A 6,000-nucleotide genomic window follows, 5' to 3' on the forward strand; every position below is an offset into this window, starting at 1 on the left:
TTCTAATCACATCGAGTTCATGGCCCCACTACTCATCTGGGAAGGGAGGGAAAAGACCAGGTTAAACACTGAGCGTTTGGAGAGAGCATGCCGTGCTGCCCGCGTATTTTCCGTGGGGTTTAAGGACAATAAGTTTCTCTCCCCACCTAGTGGTCACTAAGAGCCTTTTAACAGGACAGCAGCCTCAACCAGGGTGCTCAGCAGCAGATCCACTTTCTGATTTTTCGACGAAATGGGAAAATCAGGGAGCAGATAAAGGGAGTTGCTCTCTTTGGTGTAGGTTAGCTAGCTCAGATAAAAGCAGAGAGGAGCATCCCTGGAGGATTCCCTTTTTTTCCCAATACACTCTTAAAATAAGGTGAGGGTAAGAAACTGAAGTGATGGCAGGAAACAACTGTGAACCAATGATTGGATTGTGGCCAACCCAAAAATCAGGGCTGTGGCCACTGATTTCTCTTTACACTGGGATCCTCCTTCTGTGGGTTTTGTGGTGAGTGAGAGCAAGTTTGAAATGTGACAGGCACAGAAACATCTTCATTACTCAACAGTGTGCTTGGCCTGGCTGTGGTTAATTCTTTCTGCAAACAGTGTGGCATCGGGTGAGGGGAGAGGAACATGAAATTAAAATGAATGTTGATGTTAAGCAGAGCTGATGCTGACTGGCCTAAATATGAATAAGGAAGTCAGGAGAGTAAGCAGTGAAAGCAAAGTTTGAATTCTTCTGATGCCCTAAGGTGTTATCAGTAACATGAGGAAAATATATGTGAGGCAAAAATATGATCACAGTACACCAGACATTCCACTGCCCTCCCTGAGACTGCTCGCCACACATATCCTTTGGGAGGGGTCTTTTCTGGGAAAGAAGTGCTTTTTTTTTTTTGCTACCCCTCTTCTAGAGCAGGTGACAAGACCTCACTGGGTTATTTTCCATATGTGCTGACTCTGGGTTACCCAGGGATGTCTCCCTGCCTCAGAACTGGATGATCTCCTGCTGCGTTTCCCAGAGCTTCACTGCAATTTTGTTAATCTGCAGCTGTGAAATGACGGTAATGATATTTTTCTTGCTGTGAGTAAAACTTGGAAAATGAAAGTTGAAAACTGTAATTAAAGACTGCAGCAATGCCAAAAGTGCTGACAGAGGTTTATCATTTACAGGGCAGCTTGAGTGTCCTTCTCTCCAGCCAGAAGAGTCCCAGGGAGCCTCTGTCCTGTCCCACCTGTGGAGGCAGGGCCAGGGCAGGGCTCTGGATCATCAGCTCATGCTCCAACAGCCAAACTTCCCAGAAGAATTTTGTAGAAAATGGAACTTAAGGCTGCTCTGAGCTCTTTGTGCCGCACCTCTGGACACAGACCCAGGTGATCTGTGGGGCACTGGGTAGAGGAGGGACTCAGAGGTTGCTCGCTCACAGTGCTACTCCACCATCTCACCTGGGGTTCCCAGTTCACTGCTTGCTGATGAGCCTTCCCCTCCTGCACACTAATAAAGTGTTTTAACTGAGATCTGAACTGCTCTCAGCTCTAGCAAATTGGGACAAGCTTCCCTGGGGAGAAGACAGACATCTCCCCTCAGACTTCCCACCGCTTGTCCCAGGTGTCAGACTGACTTTGTCTTTATAAATACCTAAACCAGGAGGAGAATCTGAAAGCCCATGGGAAGGGATCAAATTATCGTGTGGCTCAGGTGAGGAGGAGAAAAAAGGCCTGGCAGAAGGTTTCCACATGTGACACCACGTTTCTGAAAGGTACAGTGGGATCAGTTTGGGATGGAAGAAGTGCAAGTTAAATTCCTTCTCATCTGAAACCTAGTTATTATTTTCTCCAATTGACTCTACAGAGACCTTCATGCTGTGCCTTACAGTGGTATAATAAAGCAGATGGAGAGAGATGTGCATCCTGTCTCTAGCTCTTTTATCAATACCTCTGCTGAACAGTAAATAACAGGGAAATGGAGCTTGCTTGTCAATGTTCCCAGCTGCTGTCGCTTTCTCTAAACACACAGTCAGATATTTATTGCTAACTGTTCTGAAATATATAACAGCATGGGACAGGGCTGTGGACACATTGGCTTGCTTAAATAAGATATTACTGACAGCCAATGTTAGACATCTTGGGGTTTTTATATTTTTATTTTCAGTAGATGTTTCCCTTACAGAGGGTGGCAGAGAAGCTGTCAAGGCAGTGAAATGTAGATTAACTGACTAATTGCAAGTTAGGTTAAGTAGACAGCTAACCCTAATTTACACCTTGAACACCTAAAGGGTGTGTTTGTAGGGGTGTGTGGCTGATGATGCATCACACAGCTCTGTAAGCATGGAGGGGGAGTGCATCCCCTTCCCCACCAGCATCCCATCTCCTGGTCCTGCCTGGTCACACCGGTTCTGGTTTGGCTGTGGGCATGTCCTGCCCTCCTTGGTGGGTAGGACCCTCTCAGCTGAGGCCACCTGCATGTTTCTGAAGCTTTACTGTAGGTCATTAAAGTGATGAATGGAAATACTGAGTGCAACTGAGCAAGAGGGACGACTTCAGGAGCTCAGTGGCCACGTGTGCTCTCAGTTTGAGGACAGATTATTGGGACACCTTTTTGGAAGCTCCTGGAAACCACACTTCCCTTGTTTCTCATCACTGAAATCAAGACATCCAACATCTACCACCTCCTGCTTTCCCACTCTTCCTGTCAAAGAGGAAAATGAGTTTGGGTTGCGTACAACATGTTCTTGACGTTCACTCTAGCTTTTTAAAAATCACTTTATAGTTCTCCTGGTGTTTATAAACAGACTGTTTAATAATTTGCACTATTTTTTTTCCCAGACTGATGGATTTTTGGTTCCCCAGACCCTCATTTTGCCCCTTTAAAAGTGAGAGGTACTCTCTTTACTCTCCTGGTGTGCAACACAAAACATTTTATGCAAAGAAACAGCAAACTAATATTGCATTGTAGGAACTGTTCTGAGTCATCCTGAGGATTAAACAGGAGCAACAGCAGTGGCAGGACCTGAATGTTCAGAGAGATAACAAGGCAGCAGGGAAAGGCTGTGCCAGCAGCAGCATCCCACCTCTGCAGAGGGTGGGTGGCAGCAGTGGTGGCTCAGTCAGGAGGGGCTGCAGGGAGAAAAGTGTCTTCCAGACAAGAATTGCACATGCTGGAGCATCACCAGAACCCAAACATTTGGGTATTTGGCTGCTGGTGTTTTGATATCTTGGCAGAGGTGCACTGCTGTCCATCTCCCAGCGTGGAAAAGCCAAACCTGCCTTTTCCAGAGTGCAAGGATGGACTGAAAGCACTGACAGGCCAGAGTCAGACATGAAACTTCTGTCATACCCACATCAATCCCTGGTCTTGAAAAAAAAAAATGAAAGAACTCTGTAGTTTAATGAAAACTGAACTAAGTTCCCAAACAGTTTATTTTTTAAAAACGTTTCTTTTTCTTTGGCAATGCTTGATTGACCTATTTTGGTGGATTAGGTACTGAGACATGATGCTTATATAAAGTTTCTTAATAAGCTGTGCTAGACACAAACATCCCTTATGAAAACTATTATCTTGCTGCATTCTTTTTATTGTTCAGAACACAACACAAGGCAACAGTACAGAGAATTCAGAAGACACTTTTATCTTTAATAACTTCATAATTTTCCCTTTGCCTGTCTTTCCATTAAGGAAAGTGAATGCTTAAATCTAAGTGTACCATTGCTATCTTGGATCTGTGTTTGTAACTTCTGTTCCTCACAGCTTAGAAGGTGAAAATTTGGGGAAATCCCATCATTCTGTCATAATGAATTTCAGTTTCTAGCACTCTTGATGTGTACCATTACACAAAATATTTTTTATTTAATGTTAAGGAGGAATTGTGATGGGATTGCAGTAATTCCTGGGGTTCTGTCTTTACAGTGCAGGATTGTGTCTCTACCTTAGCCCCTTGCTATGAAATGTGAGTCCTGTGCATGGCCATGCAAGTCAACACTCTGAAGGAAGCAAGGGGATGACTGAATTCCTGAGGGAATATTTTAGCCCAAAAATGAACCCAGGATTTGAGGTGAGGCCTCACCAATGCCCAGTACAGGGGATCAGTTCCCTGGTCCTGCTGGCCACACTCTTGCTGATACAGGCCAGGTGCCACTGGCCTCCTTGGCCACCTAGGAACAGCTGGCTCATGATAAAAGTTGCCAAATTAGGTTCTCTTTGAGTTCCATCATTGTGTTCTTTCCTTCCCACCATGAGTTTTCAACAACCTTTGCTGATGTCAAGCAGCTTTCTTTTCCCAGTGCCTTTCTGCAGTGCTTCTCCACGTGACAGACAAAATAATTTGTAAGTGATTATTTTTTTTTAATAATAAAGCAGCTGCATCATGTTCCCAAGTCAAATATCCTCATTATTTCAAACAGATCTCATCTTCATTCCTTCAGTATTTGGTCAGAAGAAATTAAGGCAGCAGAAAAAATGGTCACAAAGCCCAGTTGCTAAATATTTCCATTACAGAGAGCTCTCAGTCAAGTGTCTGCAGACATAATGAACAGGAGCTGCAGCCAAGTTCACAGAGCTTTGGGGACAATTTAATGGGAAGCTCACAGGACAGACTGCAGCTCACTTATGTAGGTCTCTCCCTAAAAGAGTACTTAAAACGTGGAAGATTTGACTGTGGGGTCACTAGCAGTATAAAGGGAAGTCCTTCAGAAAAACCTGTCAGTGTGGTGGTGTGCAGTAAATGTTTGAGACCAGCTGCAAAGTGCACTCACCTTGGTTCTTGGGGAAGTGACCCAAAGGTTGCTTAGGAAAATGAATCCTTTGCTTTCAGTGGGATCAGGAGTACTGGCTTCAGTACTGGTGTCCTGGTGTTCCCTGGTAATGGAGAAACCTGTGGGACCCCGTGGGTAGGAAGGACTGTGGTGACTGCAAGACCTATTATCCTTTAACAAACCATACCCGGGGAGACATCTCACAAGACAAACACAATCCCTTTTTTTCTTTCTTTTGTGGCTGACAAAATGACCATGACTAAGGAAACAACATCTGGCATCCAAAGAATATATCTAAATAAAAGTGAGGTGAAAGTGGGCAGTGACAACAACATTACCCCCGTGGCACTGGCATGAGGGGATATTTAGGAATACTCTGGAGGTGTTGAACAGCCTTTGGTGCAAACACTCCTCTATTTTGGTAACAACCTCACTGACTTAGCTGTGCAACACTTCTAAAGCAACTCAGGAGAGCATCTGTCCCTGTCAATATGAAACATTAAATAGATAAATAGCAGAAATCAACCATGGAGTGTTACTTGAAGATGATGAATTGACATCAACCACCCAGAAAGAGCAGGGACTGAGCAAATTACACTTTCAAAACAGGGTGTTGAAAAAGCTGGAATATATGTAACCTTTTAAAAATGGTAGAGAATCTGGGTCCACATCCTAAGTCAGTGAAAGGGACATGAGGACAAAGTACACATTTCTTTTTTTCCTGGTTAATTGCCTGGCTTGCCCTACCTCATGGGGTTATTTTTTTAAAATAAAACCTTGTTAAGTGATATTTGAGCAGTCAGGCCATCCATAATTCAGGCTGGCAAGTTGCTGGCCCTCTGAAGCTGTCTCTGAAGGTACAGAGGACATAGCAGTGACAATCTGCTGAGGAAACAGGGGATACTTCTCTTACTGGCTTTGGAGAGACAAAGAAATGCACAGCTCCACAATAACCTACAAAACACACGAAAGCTGAAGCCTTCTCCTTTGACAGGGAATACAAATTCATTAGATACCTCCTGAAGGCAGGCAGCAAGATGTTTGCTAGGACTAAGGTTTTGCTTCATTTTTGCTCCCTTGGAAAGAGCTGATGGTGCTCAAAGACCAGGAGAGACTGATGGAGAAAAAAATTAAAAATAAATGCTAGGATATACTTAAATGTTAAATAATGTTTTATGTGTGATGTCTGAGACAGAATGTGCTTAATTAGGGGAAACAGGAAATCTGTCTAAGAAAATAAATTAGTATTGACTGAAGATTTGAGGG

Source organism: Prinia subflava, chromosome 5 (genome assembly GCF_021018805.1).
Source record: "Prinia subflava isolate CZ2003 ecotype Zambia chromosome 5, Cam_Psub_1.2, whole genome shotgun sequence".
Classification (NCBI taxonomy): Eukaryota; Metazoa; Chordata; class Aves; order Passeriformes; family Cisticolidae; genus Prinia; species Prinia subflava.